The following is a 21,716-nucleotide window of genomic DNA, read 5'->3' on the forward strand; positions in this document are numbered from 1 at the left end:
TCAGGTGAGCAGATAAAGAAGGTTAGTATATTTTTAAAAAGGATTTGGTCCTCCATATCTGTCTTTTCTTTTTTTCTTTAACTTTTTTGATTTAAAAACAAAGGTATAGAAAGAGATATACCAAAAGAACATCAGTCCAAATATAAATGGCAGCTGATTCTTGCTTGGTCTTGGTATCAAGGAGATAACGGGGAGCAGAAGGGATTGAGGAACACAGGAAAGGACAAGCCTTGTGTAAAGGAATAACTATTGCCCAGTAGCAGTTGATTTATGATATCTGAGAAATCAGACCCAGGGCTGCCAGATGTTCTCATTTCTGGAGAGTAGCTGAAATCCCGAGATTTGTATAAAATCACCCACATTTTAAGTATTGGTTCAAATTTTTCAAAAATATTATGTGTGTCAAAGAAGACAGGCTTCTTATACATTATAGTTGTTGATTTGTAATCTCTGTGCATAGGGGAAAGGGCACAGAAGCCAGATTATAAACCTGTGATTTACCACAGGGCAGGAACCATATTGTATTGATATCTGTATACTTAGTATTTATAATACCTCGCTAGAACAGATATCGGTAAATAACACTTCCCTTATAATCTAGGTGGGACAGACATGTGAGCATATAATTATATTACAGTGTGATAAATACAATGAGATGTGTCCAAGATGTTATGAGAGCACAGAGGTAAGGCAACTAATTAAGGGAGCTTACATCCAACAAAGCATCCTGGTGGAGGTGACACAGTATTACTTAGCAGTAAGTAAAAAAAAAAACTTAAGAAGGTAAGATCTATCTATCTGTCTGTCTGTCTATCTATCTATCTATCTATCTATCTATCTATCTATCTATCTATCTATTTTAATATTTGCTTCAACTATCGTTTAGAGTGGTTAAAGCAAATATTGAAATTTAAAGAAATACACAGTAATTTTCTACCTTATTCAGCTTCATACTATGGAAAACAATAAATTCATTAATATTTCCACTGAGGAGTGAAAATATTTGGGGCAGCAGAAAAAAATTATTTGCCAAACAATGAAATATTTATTTCTTTAGAAAATAGCCATGTCATCTGACAGGAAAAATTATTTCAGAATGATAAGAGTACCTGTTCAGCCAATATTAAAGGGGATTAACATTGCATTTAGTCTCATATTTGTTTCTCAAACTTGGAAAATATGGTGGGCCTTTAACTGATCATCAGATAAGACTGCCTTTTCTTTCCTAACAAACACAGATTTTATCTTTAGGAGAGAGTTCAGTGGAATAATTAAATCTTTTAGAAATACCCTTGAAAATTATTCAGGCATATGATTGATTGTGTTTGAAGATTTTCAAGACCTTTTTGAAATCTGGAACTTTTCTTTCTTTCTTTTTTTTTTTTTTAATGAAAAAGGCAACATTTTGTTCCTGATACAGATGTATCCCATTAAAAAGAAATCTGAATAGACGTATAATCAAACTTGCTAAATTAGTTTAATTAGCATTTTATTAATCAGTAATGTAAGGATCTGAAATGGAAGGATCACATTATTTTGAGTCAATCACCATAACATTATTTTTAACTCCGCTTATTTTTCTTTCTTTTGCTAAAAGATGTAAGAGAGTGACATTGGAAGGGAATACTTACCTTGATGGGAAGAAACAATTTTCAGTATTGGGAAACTGTAATGTGCCTTTGCCACTCACAGTATTCTGGTTCCCAGGGCTACTTCCTGGTACCATAAAATGCCAGTAATTCTGGCTTTGGCTAACTAATTATAATAAACCAAAAGGGACATGCAATAAAATTTGCTTTTGAACCATTTAAAAGAGGGTGAAAGGATTTTAAAGCAGCTTAATGTTATAAATGAATCTGTAGAGAATATGTTTAAGATGGTAAAAAAAGAACAAGCTGTTCTTAAACACTTTTAAGTATGTACTTAAATAAGCAGATGAACCATAAGCAAATTATTTAAACCTATTCTGAATCCTCTTGTATTTGGAAGGAACCTGAAAAGTTATTCAGTGGCATTCTGATTTCACCACCATACATATTTTTATTTGAAAATATTTTGCCGAAAATGTCACTAGTAAATAATAAAATTACCTTTCTTAAAGCACTCTAATTCCCACTGTTCTTTCCAGAAAAGAAAGTCTAAATCAGTATTTTTCATAATAATATCTGTAAATTATTTTGAATAGCCTTTTTTATGTTTTCATTACATTTTCTCGCTTTCTAAATATGTAATTTTAAGGTTTAAAAACTTATTTATCTTTAAGTAGCATATCTTGGGTTTGGTCCAGTAGTGCCTTGACAAACTATGGCAGATGGCGTAGCATGTAGAGTTGGAAACAGACCTAGTGTTTGGCCTATGAACAGAACTGACGCTTGGTCTATCAACAGACCTGGTGACAGATGCTGAGTGGTATTAATGTGACAAGCAAGTTTGGGTTTCCAAAATGGTATGGTCTAAGAAAATTGAAATGTTGGGGTTTTAAGAGGGCATACTGGGTGATTCGTGGGGCAGAGTAAGAAAAAATCAAATGACGCTTGATGGTCAGAAGCCCAGAAATTCAACCTCTGTGAAGTTAGTCAGCAGACCCCAGGGCCTAGATTCCCAGCAAGGGTGTTGGAAAGAACAAGGCAAGAACCAGTGCTCAATAGCATGTGTAAGATGGCAGGTAACTAAGATAAAAAGACTAGGATCCAAGAACTAAGACAGAAAATACTAAGCCACAGAACCACAATGCAAGTGTAGTAGACATTTGTCCGAGGTGCCCAGCCTCCATTCCTTTTTTTTCTACCACAGTTCTCTTTGGGGAAACTGCTATATGGTGAGCATGGAATTGATCTCACCGAGCACCTGGGGTGAGCCCTGAATAACTTAAGCCAAGCAGCATATTGTCCATGACCTAAGCTAAATCAATCATAGTGACTGTTGGGACTTTTACTAAGAATTCTAAAATGCATATGCTCTTTTCTTTCTGTGGTGGTATTGCAGCCAGTTCTAGTATCACCAGGGGAGCCATATTGAAGCAATGACTGATAAAAGGAGATGGACAGAACTTGAAATTAGTAGGGAAATGAAGACAAAGCTGTAAGGATGCAGTAAACCTTGACGCTTAAAGTCTACATTACCCTTGGACCTTTTAGTTGCTTGAACCAATGCATTTCTTTTTTATTGCAGTCATTTGGGTTGGATTTTCTGTCACTTGTTATTGAAAGCACATAATCCATTAGATGCTGACCAGGAATAATGAAGAAGCTCGGTTGTTAGACGATTTGTGGTGGGCACCAAGTCTCGGGGCTAAAACCAAAAGTCTTGTTATAATTTGGGTGACTTGAGGTTAGAGGGGACCTGATGTTGAATCCTAAGGTACTGTGAAAGAATTATTTAAATTTCTTTTGTTGAAGTTTAAGATTGGTTCTAGAATTTCAGGTGAAAGCTGAACCTGCAGATGGGCAACAAATTGGACAGGAGGAAAATGGGCTAAGAAACAGGCTGGGCATGAGTTCATTTATAGTACTCCTAAATTTGATTTTCTGTTTTTTAAATTGGGCGCAAAGTTTTTGAATAGGACTTCAATTCTGATTTTATAATGTAGAACAAAGCAAAACATAAATATGCATAAATAAATATTTAAAGATACATTTTCTTTGTAACCAACATCTATGCCAATAAGTGAGGCAACTATACATAATTATTCTCTCTTTATTTTAATTGGCACAAAAAGGCACATGAGAATAATATGGTGACAATTAAAATAAGAGGTTAAAAGTCTTTGCTATCCTCTCCCACAGTGACCATAACTATTTTATTTGTTGTTATATTCCCAGTATCTAGTACAATTATTGTTTAGGAAATTTAATAGATAACCTGGTTGCCTGCCTGTGTGTTCCCACAAAAGCTGACCTGAGATAAGGATTTGTGTAAAGGTGGTTTATTTGGGATGTGAGCTAAGGTGGCCAAACAAGGGAGTAATTCCCTAGTGAGACAGGGGAAAAAGAACCAGTACAAGCTGCCATTGTAGGCAACAGGAGTGAAGTCCTATTGGGGACATTCTGAAAAACCACGTGGGACATGTCTCAGCATTGTCACCTGGGACAATGGGAAAGCTAGGACTTTACCTTCTGCGTCCCATTCTCCACTAGGTGAGGATTGGCTGCATCCCTAGAGCAAGACTTGTCACCACTTCTTTGTGTTGTGCCTGTCTGCCGTGATGCAAGCTGCCAGGGTGTGGAGGAAGCCGTCAGGCAAAGGAATAGGGAGAGTCCGGAAATATAGGGAGATGCCAGTATGCCAGAAACAATCTATCACACGTACAGGGAAACTCTGAGGCTGGACAAGAGGATATGGGGTGGACACCATCAGAATCTGCCACACTGGCAGTCAGGACACCTGCCTTTACCTGGCCAGTCTCCCTTACCCACTGTTTCAGGTCATGACATCTCCCCTTCATTTGGTGAACTGATATCCCTCCACTCCATGCATTTCTGGTATCTGTTAATGAAGAAGTGCTGGATTCCATCTTACTGCCCTAAAATTTTATATGCAGGCACTGAGGGGAAGAAAAGATCTCTTTTCTCTGAGGCCCTTGATTTGAATGATACAAACCTGGAGTTGCCTGTAGCCATGCTGCTGCGGCTTCGCCAGCGGCTCGGAGGAAGCCATGTACTCGGAGGAAGCCATCTACGGAAGGAGAGAGAGGGCAGCAAAGCCAAGGAATGAAGAGAATCACGGAGACAAGGCTGACGTTTTCGATGAAGTCATTCCTTAAGACTCATCTACTCCTGTCAGGAAAGTACCCCTGACCTATGCAGTCTCATGAGGCAATCAGTTATCAGTTTTCCACTTTACCCCACCCCCAATCTTTCAGATTGAATTGGATTTCTCTCATAACCAGAATAGTATTAACCAATATGCTTGATACACACACATAATTTTCTCTCTCTCTCTCTCTCTCTCTCTCTCTCTCTCTCTCTATATATATATATATATATATATATATATATGTATATGTACTATATATATATGTACTATATATGTACTATATTTATGTACTATATTTACTATATGTACTATATTTATTTATAATATATATATATATATACATATATACATATGTGTGTATAAGTTTGTGTGTTTGTATGTGTGCTTATTCTACAATATGTGCTTATTCAACAATATACCAAATATTTGGTTGACACAGAGCAACCATTAGATTCTAGGAGGCTGAGAATCCTAAAATGTACCCCACATACTTCATCTACACTAATAGAAAAGTAACAACTATGAAGAAAATAATTATCTTATCTCTGCTCTAGGAATAGAAGAAAAATGACATGAATCTTGTGTGGTCTGTAGAAGAGCACATCGTTTTAGAAAATCCTGAGTCCAGCCCATGTAAAGGTGAGTTTTATACACAAGTTTTATTTAGGACAACAGAGTTTTCAGGGATTGTGGCAGGAGGAGTTCGTCAAGAAAAGCTTTGTATCATCCATATGTCCTTGATTTTTAAATGTTTGTTGAAGATTTTTTAAAAAATTGTTTTACTAAATGTTATCTTAATTATGAAGTACTTCACAGTGATATCTTAAACACTTCTGCATTTTCCTCTTCTTTTTGCTTCAACTGCTAGAAACAAGTTTATGAAGTAAACAGCTTGACAATATCATTGCCTATCATTGCCAATTGTCAATGCCAATCATTGACAATATCATTGTGTGGCTTTATTATTAATTATTTTTTCTTTTGTTAAATAGAAAAATTTTACACTTCTCTCAATCTGTTCCTATAAAACCCTTTTTATTTACTGCTTGATTTTCTATTTGACACTTTCATGACACTTATTCAAATTGAAAAACACAGCTTCAAATTATATGTATTTTTATATACACAATTCAAGATATGTTGTGTAAAAATAGCAAATCAGTTTTTGAGAAGGCGTAAGAAATTGACTTATGCATGATTCTGATGGGAAAGTGTGTTGTTTAATACAATTTTACAAAATTTTGAGTAAATTATTATTAGCTAGGGATTATACTAGACCCAAAATAATAGGCTGCATATACAAGTCTCAAAGAAATCTTGGTAAGTGATTCTAGTTATTGGAGAAGTAATTCTGAGAAATTACTGTGGGGCTAACCTGTCCTTTCTTTTGAGTTTTAAAAAGGCAGATTTGGAACCATGGGGTTGAGAACCTGATATTTCAGTCCCAGTGCCAAGGGTACACACTGCCCATGGATAGATTGTGCCAAGGTAGGGACATAGGAGGAATGTGTACTAGGAAGAGCTGAAGCCAGTGAGCTGGAGGGATAACACAAGTAACAGTTAAGAAGGGAAAGGGACGTCATAGCATGGCTGAGCACCAGGTCTGGAGGAGCTCAGGGCAGCAAACAGGAAATGAGTTTGGAGATGAGAGCAGGGAGGATTGGGAAGAAGTTGAATCAAGAGAGTGAGTGTTAACTGTGCAAAGAATTAAAGGCCAGCTTTTCTGGGATGCCAGCAGGAATGAATTGGATAGCTCAAAGGAGCCATTCAGAAAACCAGACATTATCTACAAATTATATAACAGAAAAGCAAAATGATGAAGGCAATCTACCAGTTACTTACAACATAACAAATAACTTGCTAGATTAAATTGTTTTTTCCCCAAAGTGGTTGTACCAATTTACATGCCTGCCTGTAGTGTATGGGAATTCCAGTTGCTCCACATTCTCACCAACAGTTGGTATCATGTCTTTTTAATTTTAGGATTATCAATATAAAAAACAAAACAAAAAAATAACTTTCATGTATCTCGTGAGGATCAGGGTTGAGAACCAATTTTCTATAATCTGAGAGAATCATGCTAAACAGATAAGAATAGGAACTGACATTTAGAAAAGTCATGTGGGAAAGTCACTTAATTTCTTTGTGTTAAGTAATCCTCTTTCATAAAATTAAGACAATACTTCATAAGGTTGTTGGTGAGAATGTAAATGTGTTAAGACATGCAAAGAATAGTGTGTTTGCAATGTTAACTTTTTAAATTATATCTTCATCATAGTCAACCAAATAGTGAACAAACATTCCTATATACATTCTTCCATGGGTTGTGCTTGGCCTCCCCAAGCATTCCTACATTCTACAGTTTAATCAGTCACTCATTCATCAGAAGGGAAAAATCATAAAAGACATTCTTTAGTCATTATATTTTGCTTGTGGTTATTTAGCATGTAGGAGAGAATAGATCAATTTTATTTTACTTTTGAGGCAAGGTTGTAAATAAGTCAAAAATATTTATTTGCCACCTACTACATAACTAGAACAAATGTGCGTTGTCACATTTTTTACATGGGTTATTTATATATTACTTTATAAATAATTTGAACTATATATAACATTGTAACAAAGAGAAAACCAGAAACCCTATCACCATTAATGTTCGGTGTTCATATTTGAATATTTAATAAACTATAGAAGTTTACATCTCTCATTAGCATTGGCTTACCAGGCTACTCAGTTAGATTCACGTACAATACCTTAGAAAAGGCAGTTTGGTATGTTTCCTTGTTGGTTGCCTTGTTCCCTCCATTCCTCCCTTTCTCTTTTCTAAAAATGCTTCAAATGTCCCATCCATATGTGGATTGCTGTGGTCCATGGTCACCTTAAGCCAATCAACATATTAGCTCAAATAGGCCCTGGTGAGGTAGGCCAATCAGGACCAATAAAACTATGTTCTAGGATTCCGGTTGTGGGAAGCAGACTTTCTTTTTTGCTCCTGGAAACATGTGGCCTGGAGACCTTCCTAAAACTTCAAGAGGAATGCCAGTTGGAAATGGAAGGACCACTAAGGAAATATTGCTGAAGACTGAGGGGGCAGCAACTACATTCCAGTCACATTGTTTTAATCACTGGGTCAAGTTTATTCTGAAACAAAACCTACTTTGAACTTTGCAGTTATTTGAGTGAGTAAATTCCCTGTGTTGTTTAATCCAGTTTAAGATGGATTTTTAGTTATTTGCAACCAAAGTCATCTTGACAAATATACCAAGCTACGGGTGTTCCATTTTTACTTGAGTCTCAGCTCTGTGGTGATTAGAATGGCTAGGAGATCTGTTCTTGCATGAATCTCAGCTCTTGCATGGAATCATTACTTCTAAAATGTAGGCTGTTTTATGGATAGACCAATGGGCTTGGTGTTAGAGGAAGTACGCTTTCGTTTTGGTTCTGACATTTTTTTGATTAGGTGAATTATCTAACTTGCTTAATCTCAGTTTCTCTAGCTGTAAAATGGGGAAGTGGGTCTTCAGTGTATTTATTTATCTATCTGCCTATATATTGAAGCAGAACCCTTTTTCTGAAGAAATCTTATGTTGAACCCTGACAAATAAAATACATACAATTGTGACTTACAAGAAAAGTAATTGTTTTTCTCATTCCTATATCTTTAGCAATACTATAAGTCTGGCAAAATGTACATACTCAGCAAATATTTGCTTAATTAATGAATAAAAGCAGAACTCTTTTGGGGGGATAATGTGGAGTCTGGACCCCCACTTACTTGGCCTTCTCTTCATTCCCCTGAGCCACACTTGAGGTCCCACCAAGGAAATCCAGGGCTTGACAGAGCACAGTCTGAAAGCCAGTGACTAAGTCATTTTTAAGGTCCTTCTAGTTCTAACATTGTGTGGTCCAATCTAGTGATTTTCAGCTGTTTCAGTAGGAGTGTGTGTGTTTTGTCATCAGAATCACATTATGAAATATTTCAAACGATTCTTTCTACCCTATTGAGATTTTTTTGTCACGTTAATTATTCATTACTATTAGGTAATCATGTACCATTCAATTAATCACTATTAATTAATTAATTAATTACTTGCTTTTTAAAGAGCCTACCATGACCAGGAATTGCGCTGGGGCCTGGTGATAGAACAGTGACTACATGGAATGACAGGTCAGGTCTCATTTTCTTGGAGCTGCTTGGATTGCCCATTGTAATCACCCAAGGAAGCCTTCGAAATCTTGAAACCCCTAGATCTCACACCCAGACAATCTGATTTAATTGATTTAGAGCCATGGTTCTCAAATGAGTTGGAGCAGTTTTGTCCCCCAGGGGCAAAATGTCTAGAGACATTTCTGATTATCATAGCTGGGAAGTGGGGTACTTCTGGCATCTGGTGGATAGAGAGCAGGGATGCTGCTGGACAATGCACAGCCCAGCCCCCCACAATAAAGAGTTACCACGGCAAAATGACAGCAGTGTTAAGGCTGAGAATCCTGGTGTAGGATTTGGCCGGGTGATTCCAATGTGCAGCTAAGGTTGCATATCACTGTTCCAGAATCTTCCAGGAAAGGGTGTCATGGTGGATGAAAGATCTGTGGCAGGCTGTGTGGTTTAAAAGAGCTTCTCATGTAATTCTCTGCATGCTCCTACCAGTCAGATTGAAATTCATGGTTTAAATATTTACAAACTTCTAGTTATGTGTTTATATTTAAAAGCAAAATAAGTTCTTTGTGCTCATGGGAATTATAATCTGGAAGAAAAAAAAACCTTACAAACTATTTTACAACAGAGCATGATGGCCGGGTTGCGGGAGATTTCTATTCTTTTTGCTTAGTCCTATATTTTAAAATATCCAATAAACTTATACTAAAGTGGTAAAAGTAAAATATAAATGAAGAAACTAAGTATAAAAATAAATTATTAAAAAAATTATATAAATTAGTCCTTGCAAAAAAGGTTATTTGGAATCCATTGACTTCTCCATTGCCAGGCAGTTGAAGAGAGATTGGGCAACCATTTAATTAATGTATATGTAGGTATGCATTTTTTTTTTGAGTCTGTCATCAGGGGTTGATTTTGTAAGTCTGAACTTATTATTAGCATGTGATATTAACACACCCTCCCTCTTGATAATGCATGTTTTCTTTGGGCTTCCACAGGATAGTTTCATGACAATGAGGAGCTATCTGGGGACAGAATCTTCCTCCCATGCAGTCTGAGAGTGTGCGTTTGCGCGTGAGTGTGTGTGTGTAGGAAAGTCCATGTGTGGGGGAAGAACAGATCTAAGGGAGGAAGGGCCTCTTAATTTCTTAGCAGAAATGTTACCTAGTAGGAGGTAGCTATATATTAGGTATATGGAAGAGTAGCATTTAAGGTGTTGGGATAGTGGAGATAGATGAAAATTTGACAAATCAAGGTTTTAAAACGAGCATTTTTAAGCTTGATCTAAATCTTACCTAGGTAAAAACTATATCTATGTGACTGAAATTTTAACAGAAAACAAAAGAATCTCTCCCTTTGAAGGATGGGACTCTCTGTATTAGTTTAGGTGCTTTCCAGAGTTATTTCTGTTGGAACCAATTCTGCCTATATATTTAAACTTACTTGAACATAATACATAAATAAACAAGAAGGAGGGAAGGAAGGAAGGAAGAAAGGAAAAAAGGAAAGAAGGGAGGGAGGAAGGAAGGAGATAAACCTGGGAGTTTATACTCAGTCTTTGGAGATAAACCTGGGAGTTTATACTCAGAAAAGCTGCTTGCTATTTTCAAAATGGGCACTTTGATCATTGGTCCAGTAGAATTTTAGACTAGGGCAGGAACTGTGTGACTTCCTGCTTCCCTGCCTTTGCTCATTTCTTTTAAGGCTCAGCTCCAATGACATTTTCTCCTAAGAAGTTTTCTCTTGTCCTGTCAGCACAGAGGAATTTGACATTCTTAAAACATTGAAAATAGTCACTGCTATATCATTTAGTATTTTTAACAGTAAAATTCTCCTTAATTGGTTGCAAACTCATGGAGGCAGGACTTTGTCTGGTTCATGTCCTTCTCACCAGGCTAAACATGATGCCTCAGCATCATAGGTGCCCCAGAAAGTTTTGGTGAATGGAATAGCTTTGTTTTTTTTCCCCAACTCTGTAATGAGAGACATTATGGTGCAATCCTTTTTCATTCTGGCATTGATTGTAAGAAGCAACCACAACAAATTTTTCTACAAACCTCATCATTTAGATGTAGCAGTCCCAGTCTGCAACCTTTGAAACCAAAGCAGGAAAGGACTTTATGTAATGATGTTGGAAATCCACAAATGCTTGGGGTTCAAATACTTTCCACATTTTTTTCCCCCCATCAAATTAAATCTTCTCATGTTTTAGCTCTAAGAGAGTTTAAGCACATTCAATCTAATTATGCAACCTACTGACAAAAGCAATCTAAATGTGAAACACTCTGCTGGTTGTATTTCACAGTTGCCATTGGAAACAGAGACAAGTTTGGAAAACTGCAAAGTCAAGTCTGAGCCTTGGCATTATCATTGCTCTGAGGGAAAGCATTTCCTGGATCTTTTCTTTCTTTCCTTCACTCTTTGTATGCATGCTGCATATGTCCAGTCAGGCTCTACAAAACTGAAAATGGCTGCATCAGAAGGGACTATCACATACAGTAAAAAAAAATGAAAACAAGTTCTAAAAGTTAAACAAATAAACAACAGATAATATCCAAGTTGCCAGGGGGTCTGAGACTTGATATTTCCTGAAGATAGGTAAAACACAATTTGTCTGATGTTGGAGAATGCCAGTTGGCATGACATTTAAAAAATGACTAATTCCATATATCCTTGGTCGCTCCTCAGGCTAACAATTCAACCTTATGTAGTATTATAGTTATTAGCTGCAGGTTCTATTTCTCACCACGGTATTTGTGTTATTTTCCAATGCAGAGGAAAGGTACTATTCCAAAAGATGTTTCTTGATTATTTGTACTCACTTTACATTACATGAACAGTGTGTTTTCTTTCTAGAAATAATTTTGCTGATTATTTTGAATTATAGGCTAGGTTTACATGACAGGTCCAAAACATTTTGGAAGTGGAAAAAAAGGTGTTGGCATCGATGTGGGAGCATTAAAATGCACAAAATGGTTTCCTTGACATGAGAGCATTCGGCCATGTAAAGACAGCCAGTTTGACCAGTTTCTATTTCCCTCAGCTCCACAGGCTCTCATGTGTGTTATCTGATTGGAAGTTCTTTGCAACTGACTGACAAGTATGGCAAACCCTTGAAGGATAGGTTTTTGTAACAGAAACTGAGCTCTGTGTTAACCTCTACGTCAACTCTAAGCACTCAAGTGTTAATCTAAGCAGCTTGGACTGTTTCCAGAGCTCCTCACCTCCCAACAGCCCCTACACTAATGTGCACTATAGGCAAGGCAAGATTCTCTCAGGCCCTGGGTTCTTCCCCTTTGCTTCTGACCTGGGGTGCTGAGGTCCCAGATGCCTTGAGGCAGGGCCCACCCAAGGGATTGCTTCAATAGACTTTCTAATTTACACAAATCTTGAAATCATTAAACATTCAGTTTCTACATTCTATTTCATGTCTCAGTCTTATACCACTAGTCTCCACCCAAGACCTCCCAGCTGGAATCACAGGGCTTCCCAGCTGTAGGATTGGCATGGACTACTTGCATTCATTCATTTATTTATCTACTTATCCACTTATCTATCCATAATGTCATTTTACAAGTATGTCTGTTGACTGAATGTTAATGTCCCCTACCAGCCAAATTTATATGTTAAAACCTAACTTCCAATATGATGATATTAGGAGGTGATGTCTTTGGGAGGTGATTAGGGCACAAGGGCAGAACCATCATGAATGAGATTGGTCTCCTTATAAACAAGACTCCAAAGAGCTCCTTAGCACCTTCCACTGTGTGAAGACACAGCAAGAAGGCTAAAGTGTGTATACCAGGAAGAGGGCTGTCCCCAGACGCTGAATCTGGCAGCACCTTAATATTGGGCTTCTGAGTCTCCAGGCTATGAGAAATGAATGTTCGTTGTTTATAAGCCACCCAGTCTGTGGTATTCTGTGACAGCAGCCTGAACGAGGACAACTTTGTACCACACACAAGGCACAGCACTGTGAATACAGTGAGAAGCCAAAGAAGGCACAGTCCTGTTCACGGGGGTCTCACAGTCTACTGAGGATACAGGATCATCACCCCGAACACATTTCTAATTAGGAATGAGGTATGAAGAAAAGGTACATGGTGCTGTGAAAGAGCATACCAGTTTGGGGGCGTGGGCGTGGGCGTGGGCAGGAAGGCTTTCTCCCAGAACAATTCCAGCTTATCTGAGATGAGTTGAAATTATGTTGCTGAAGGAGTGACGTGAGAGTGAGGGGAGGGAGTGATTCACAAAGCTCCTCTGGCAGGAGGACACTTGGCATCTCCCAGGAACTGAAGTAAGGGTGGTTTGACAAGAACTCAGAGAGTGAGAGGAAATAGGGTGGGAGACGATCTGGAGGAGACCTTGTAGATCATGATAAAGATTCTGATCAGTAGACTGAGAGAAATAACTGAAGGCTTTAAAGCATGGCAGTGGAATAGCCAGGCTTATGATGACTTTTAAAGATCACATTGGCTACTCTACTGAAAGCAGATTAGAGTAGAGGTAGGAGTGAGATGGGTGAAAACATCCCCGGCCCATGGTAGTGGTGCATATAAACCGTAGTGGACAGATTTCGGAGAGTTTGCACGGTAAAGTCCTTGGGCATAGTAATGTATTGCATATGGGTTGTGAAGGAGAGGATTCTGGGATTGCAGAAATTTTTGACTCGTGTAGTCATTCAAAGAGAAGGAGAACTGGAAGAGGGTCCCATCAAAGGAGAAAATTGGGAAGGTAGTTGTAGACATTTTGAGTTTGAGATATTTAACTGGAGATGTCTAGTAGGTATTTGGCCATTTAGGTCTCAGGCACCGGGTAGTGATCTGGAATGGAGTGATACTTTTGTGGATCATTGGTGTATAGGTGGTAATTGCATCCGTAAGTATGGATTAGCAGTAAGAAGAGAGACTGTGGAATGAGAAGACAAGAGGACCTAGGTATGAGGACATTCCCACGTTTAATGGTCAGACAGAAGAACATGAAATTATTAAAGAGATTGAGAAGAGTTACCAGACAAATAAGGAGAACACCAGGAGAGAATAGTATGCTTGATAATCTACATTTGTCTTTCCACCATTCTCCATGTTGCTCTGTGCCCTGGGAAACTTATTTCTATTATCCAGACTCCCTTGCCCCTAGCTTGATGTTGGGCTTGGCCAATAGGAGAAAAGAGAGAGATTAAATATATTTCCCTGGCTGCCTTCCTGTTATGCTGTGGATTTACAGTGGCTGAGAGAGAGAGAGAGAGAGAGAGAGAGAAAGAGAGAGAATGGATATATTAAGTCTTAGGTTTCTTTTGGTGGGGAGGGCTTAAGCAGAGTAATGCAGCCACTGTCAAATCATAGCACAGCAGATTGTGTTTAAGATTCTCTTACATACAGAATGTCTGGTGAGACTTGTCTGTACTCTCTCTTTATCTTTTCCTGCATCTCCCATATTATTTATTCTTCAACTTACTCCAACCTGGCAATTTAACAATATTTTGCATAAAGAAGAGTCATAGAAAAGTATCTGAAGATTAAGAGATTTTCAAAGGAGTGTTAAAAAAAAAAATCCCTAATCAGGCAAGAGGTATATTCATAGTTTCAGGATGAACATTAGGTGGAGATTTGAATTGGTTTAGTTGCTATAGGTCTAGTGTTTGAGGTGCAATAGGAGAGCCTTGCACCCCCCGCCCCGCCCCGAATAACCTGAAATGTGCTGCTGTTCTCTGTTCTTCACCGTGATGGCCAAACATGTATGATCAGGTCCCTGCTGTGCTTACCTTGTTCGCCTCTCTGGGCAGCAGTGTCTTGACCAAAATCAAGAAGGAGGCCCATTTAGTACAAATAATTGTCTACACCAAAGGCTGGTGGGTTCTTAACTTAAAAAGTTTCAGCAGCAAAAAGAGAAATTAATTGAAAATGACTACACTTTTATTTTGGAATGAGAACTATGTATAGTATTCTGTGGAGATAATACTGAAGCATGAATAATGAACTAGTTCTGAAATTAATTTTTATATCTTCCTTTTTAAAGTTACTGCAGAAACTTTTAACCAAGTTACTCATTTATTCCGATCTTGTTTTCTTTTCTTCGATAGTCTGTGTTGTTCTGACATAATCTCCTCTCTGTGCTAAGAAAGGGATATCCTTGAATCTGGGCCTTAGTTACCAATTACAGAAGGTTTAAAGAAAAAACATTACTGCTGAGTTCACTTTAAGTATAGAAACACTATTAACTATCTTTAAAGAAGGTGGCTTTTATCCAGGGCTTTCTGCTAAATACCTTCTGCTAATTCTACTTCTTCCCATGGAAATGGCATCCCTTTTCATTTGTTGGATTGCAACTTTTAGCTTCTTTTTAAATATTCACTATTGCCTCTGTGTTTTACCTGCATATTGCAATGTGAGGGGATTAATTTCACTTATTTTATGATGGGAAAGTAATTTGCAGTTTGAGTCTGAGCTGAAAAATATCTCCCATTGAGCAAGAACAGTAATGCCACAGCAATTCCTAAGTCTGTTAAACATCTGTTCTGGATGCAGGAGTTTAACTGTTTTAGAACTAAACCATGTGGGTTTTTTAGATACCAAAATTATAGATGTATAAAAAGGAGTTTCAACAAGTAAGGGTGCAGGAATGAAGTTTAAAGCTGGGTTAGACTTCAAATTTGAAAGATTCCAGTTCCAAATTCTTCAGTTCCCCAAATATTTTATACTTGGGGATAACCTAGTCCTAGCAAATTTTATGCTGTCAGGGCTTCGTATGATGGTGAAAGCCTGTGGGCCCAAGGCCACCTATGGAGAGTGGGAACAAAATAGTCTGTGAATTTGGATCAGAAATTACCATCCTGGTTTAGTAGTTCTATTCTTGCTCACCCATAGCCTGCTCTGCTTCCTGACTGCTCTGCATTAGCTGAACCTCCCTAGATTCTACCGCTTGTCTACCCAGAACTCTATTGTATCCCCTTTAGTTTGTCAAAGTTCCCAGTCTGGGCCCTTTGTAGCCAATCCTAACCATTGACACATCCTATATCGCACTAGTGAGATCATTTGACGTCATGGAAAGGCAGAATTTAGGATGAAATTGTAGGGTGCATCAGCACGTGATAAACGAACAAACACATGATTATTAATTACAGTTAACATATAGTTCTACTATCCTCATTTATGGTCATAATCCCTATAGGTGTAAAGCTTATAGGCAAATTAACATAAGCCACTGTCTAAAGAGGTTCAGCCAAGGCTTAAAAAATAGCAAGTAGAAGACACAGGAAACACATTCTTTCAATTCGTGAGGATGGCCTCATTCTAAACATTATGGGCTACAAACCTACATTCGTTCTTCAAATTTAAGAAAATGAAGATAGATATGCCTTTGAGTGCATCATTATAATTAAGCAAAACAAAAATATGTAGCCATTTGACAATTTTGACAAATTGTGGATTATTTTTTTTCTTTCAAGGCACCAGTGTAATGGGAATGGATTGCAATATAATTCCAAATTTAAGATGTGAAATCTTGAAATTGGATTTCTTCTTTTCTGTAGTTTAAATGAGATTTATTTCATTTGTTTCTGGTTACTAAAGTAATGAAATGTAAATGGTGTTAGTGTTTGAACAATTTTAATAAATCGAATTTTCTCAAAACTTTTGTTGTTTAGTGGTTTTATATATTTTTGAGGCCTTTTTCAGATGCATAAGAATTAGAATTATTACCTTTTCTTGGTTAATTGAAACTTTTGTCATTATGAAATTTCCTCTTTTTTTATTGGGGAAGGGGTACAGGACTTTATTGGGGAACAGTGTGTACTTCCAGGACTTTTTTCCAAGTCTAGTTGTTGTTCTTTCAATCTTAGTTGTGGAGGGCGCAGCTCAGCTCCAGGTCCAGTTGCCTGCTAGTTGCAGGCATTCCTTGTGGGAGTCAAACCAGCAACCTTGTGGTTGAGAGGATGCGTTCTGGAACCGGCAGCCTTCGGAGTTAGGAGCACGGAGCTCTAACCGCCTGAGCCACCGGGCCGGCCCGAAATTCCCTCTTTATCTCTTGTAACACTTCTTGCTTTAAAGGCTACATACACTAGATTTTCCTTTTGGTTAGTATGTGCATGGTATACATTAATATTTTCCCATCCTTTTACTTTTAACCTTTCTGTATCTTTATATATATAAAGTGAGTTTCTTGTAGGTAGCTTACAGTGTTTTTTTTTTCCCCTTTTTAATCCACTTTGACAATCTTTGTCTTTAAATTGAAATGTTTGGTTTGTTTACATTTATTGTAACTACTGAAGCATTTGGGGTGGAATCCACCATCTTTCAATTTGCTTTGTTTTTGTCCCATCTCCCCCATCTGTTCTATCTTCCTTTTTATTATTTTTATTTTTTTGCCTTTTCTTTGATGAATTGTTTTATTATTCCATTTCCCCCTTTGTCATCTTTGTAGCTATAAATCCTTTTACTATTCAGTTGGTGGTTACCTTAGACATTACAACATGGATCCTTGAGTATTAATGTCCATTATAAATTAGTATTTTTGCCACTCTAGAGTCAATGCAAGAAACTTAGAATACTCTAACTTCATTTACTCCATTCATAATTTATATGCTATTGTTTTCATATATATATATATATTTTTAGTTTTATTTTATTTTATTTTTACATCCCTCACACCGTGAACCCCCCTCCCCCCATCCACCACCACCCCGACCTCACACCGAGCCATCACATTATACACATAAAATTATAGTTGGCATTCATTAATGTCCAGTCTCAGGTGTACAATACCATGACCAGGCATCCACAGCATCCCTGAGTCCCTGAGGTGGTCTCCCAAACAGGACACATGTCCATCGGACACCCAACAAAATCCCCAAACACTATTGAATAAGTTCCCCAAAGTAATTCTCAAAAAACCCTGAGGCCATCCTGTGGTCACCAGCCGCCCCCCAATCCCTTCACCCTTCCCCCCATCCCCAACCCCCTCCTCCCTACCCATCTAACAACTCTCGGTTTTTTGTGTCCCCAAAACTGTTTCTGATTAGTTCATACACATATTCTTTTCTTTAGATTCCGCATATAAGTGAGATCAGTATATATTTAGCTCCCTATACATTTTGAACCTCACAAAACATTATTAATTTTTATCATTATTATTTTGTTCAATGAATTTTTTAGAAATATTCACATATTTACTCTCTCCATTATTCCTTATTTCTTCCTGAAGTTTTAGGTTTCTATCTGGAATCATGTTTCTTTAAGAAAAGCTTCCTTTGGTATTTCCTTTTGGGTGATTTTGCTGGTGAAAATTCTCTTAGTATATGTCTTTGAAAAGTCCTTATTTTTTTCATTTTTGAAGGAAATATTTGTTGACTATAGAATTCTAGGTTGTTAGATTTAAAAAAAAATTCAAGATATAATTTTATTTCCTTCAAGATAGCATTATTTTCACAGAGAAGTCACTTATCAGTGTCATTACTGTTCCTTTGAAGATAATCTTTTTCTCAATGCTTTTAAGATTTTCACGTTACATGTATTTTCTAGTAGCTTTATGTTGATGTACATTAGTGTGGTTTTCTTTTTATTTTTTTCTGTTTGAGATTAGTTAGATTCTTAAGTCTGTGGCCTTAAGTGTTTTGTCAATTTTGGAAAATTCTTAGCCATTATGTTTTCAAATATTGCTTCTGCTGTATTATTTATTTCATATCTTTCTGGAATTACAAATAATCATAAGTTAGTTCTTGTTTTCCTATCCCATATGTCTCTCAAACTTTTCCCTGTATCTTGGAACGTTTGTCTAATGGTGTGTGTGTGTGTGTGTGTGTGTGTGTGTGTGTGTAATTTATGTATAAGCATATATGTAAAACATATATATAATTATTTATGTATATATATAATTTTATCTGCCTTACAGTTCAGTAATTATCTTTTTACCTTTGCCTAATTTGCTTTTGAATCTATCCATTAAATTCTCTTTGATAGTTTTCAAATCTCTACTGAAATTATTAAACTTGTTTTATAATTCTTTGAAAATACTAATATTTTAAATTATATATGGTAACTCCATTATCTGGAATCTGTCTTATTGTCATTTCTTTCTCTTGGTTTCTTATGATTACTTTTTGTTTACTCATATTGTTATGTTTTATTTTATTTTATTGTGTGCCAGATAGTATATGTGAAAAAATTTTGAGATTATTTTAAAAATCTGTGGATGATATTAGTATCCTTTCTCCAGAGAAGATTTACCTTTGCTTCTGACAAGCAGCTATGGCAGGAACATTAGCAGTCCCAGATAAACTTTCATTCCATCAGGTACAGTGATGATTGAAAGCTGGGCTTCAGTTCCTGTGAGGACTGGTCTATTTCTTATCTACCCTTTTTCCTAGGATATAGCCCTTACATGTCCCAGTTAATACCCAGATGTCTGTCAAGGCCTCTTTTCCTTGGTGAACCCCTGAGTCCCAGTTTTTGTCCCCATAGTTCCTGGAATCTGTCCAAAGAAATGCTCACCTTCCCAGACTTTTAGCTGGTGCTTTAAAAATCATCAGTCTCCTGTGAGAAAAAAGCAGCCTTAGATGCCAGACTCACCTCTCTGGGCTTTCTTCCAACCCCAAATCTTAGCTCTTCAATTTCTCATTGTTTCGTTAGTTACATGATGCCTCACAAAATATATTTTATGTTTAATTGAGCTTTTCTAGTTGTTCTCAGTGGTTAGATTTATAAGAAACAACTTGGTAACTCATTGCCGGTTATAGAACTTGAAAAAGAACACTATTTTATTAAACTGTTCAAATTTTGAATTTGCAATGAATACATTTATCATTTCAAATTAAATACTGTAATTTGAGAGAACTATTTAATATCCATTATTTGGTTATTTGTTTTTATTAAAGTGAAAGTGGCTAGTTCAGTCCCTACTGGATTTGTCATTTTCCAGATATTTTTTTCCAAACGTATATGCAGATGATGATGAATAAAGTAATTTAGAGGAAAAGAAAGAACTATGAAAAGACATATTTTCAGATGTTAATGTATTTTCAAGGAGGGGTTATGCAAAATTACTGAAATAGTTTATATTGTTGTGACTAGTGATACTTTAAAGTAGAATAAAGAGCTATGCATTTTTGTCTTTTCTGCTTAAAATTTTTCAACAATAAAAACAAAATATTTTTGTCAAGAATACTATATAGGTGATGTTTTACATATCGTATTCTATTATAGTCAGAGACAAATGTCAGGTATCCCGTTGTTTGTGAACCTAATTTGATTACCTGCTTAAGATAGTGTCTGCCAGATTTCTCCATTGTAAAAATATTCTTGTTTCTACAGTTTTTCAGTCATTGGTGAGGTTGATACGTGAGATTTATGAATATAGTCATCTCCAACAGGATTATAAGCAATGGTTTTAGTAACAACCTGAAGGAATTTAAAAACTGTGGGTTTTAAAATTGTGATTTTCTAATTATCTCATTCCTTCTCTATTAGCTGGCATTCACCAAAAAGGATTCTTTTTTGAGTATCACAGGACTCGTCCTCCCCACCACTCTTTGTGAATAGCCCTATGCTCCAGAATCTGCTTCTAGATGACTCTGGCATACACCTTCAGTCCCACACCGAATCACCCCTCAGTACTTCAAGTATTCCTTCAACAGTTATCACTTCAGTCTTTCTTTTTGCTCATGCTGATCGGTCAGTTTTCAATACTTGCAATCCAAGTGGTTCTTATTAATAAAATTTGCAGTTATTTTCTGAAAGTTGGCACCAATTTACAAAACCATGAGCACTGTTTTTAGATACCAGTTTTTCTGTGCTATCTTGAAGTTTTCTCTGTCATGTATGAAACTAACCTTAAAGTAATATCTAATCTGTAAAAATATTTTGACCCAATGGAAATGCAAGCCTAAACTGTAAAAAAGATAAAATTGTTATTTTTGTTTCTATTTAAACATGTCATCAATTTCTTCATTCTTAGAACCAAAGGTAAAATCTACTTGGACAATTCCCCTAGTAGTCACTAAGCACGTAGTTAGGAATTGGAGCTACAACATGAATGAGAAAGACATGGTTTGTATCTTTATTGCTTCTAATCCAGTAGGGGAAATATTTGAACATGCAATTATATGACAAAGAACCTGCATTTCAATGAATCTCAGATGCTTTGATGCTTTTCTGATCATCTTAGAAGTTCTAGCAGGTTTTCACACGACTGTGTCATGACTGCCACCTGGCTGGCAACAACTATAAGATGTTATCAATTATATGACACATCTTCATTTCAGAAATATAAAAATATGAAAAAATGTGCACCTTGGAATTCATGAAAAGTAGCAGCAAGCACTTTGATAAAGAAGTTGGGAAAGACAGAAATGGTCGTTCAAAGTGGAGAAGTCTTTCCGAAGGAAGTGAGGTCTGCTCTGAGAACGGAAGGGTGAGCAGAAGTTTGGGAAGAAAGTTAGTTGGAAAGAGGGTTCCAGGCAGAAGTAATTTTCCACATCTTTGAATTAAGGGGTTTGGGGACTAGTTTAGAATATGTGTGTATTTGAGTAATTTACTTTGTCTCAGCAGCAGTCTTTTAAAGGAAATTCTGTCTGAAAGCCTAATATATAAAACACACAAAGGGGTAATTGCTCTGACCAACAGAGTGGGGGTGAGGTTGAGTCTACCCACCTTTCTCTCCTCCTCCCTTTGAAAGGGCTCCCAGAATCATGCTTTGAAAGCCACTGGAACAGATGGTCCCAAATCCCTTCCACATTTGATAGTCTATCATTCAATGTAACATGCTCATTTCGACACTATCTAAAGCTCAGTTCAGCTTCAGAAGGAAG

The sequence above is a fragment of the Rhinolophus hipposideros genome (genome assembly GCF_964194185.1).
Source record: "Rhinolophus hipposideros genome assembly, chromosome: 2".
Taxonomy (NCBI): Eukaryota; Metazoa; Chordata; class Mammalia; order Chiroptera; family Rhinolophidae; genus Rhinolophus; species Rhinolophus hipposideros.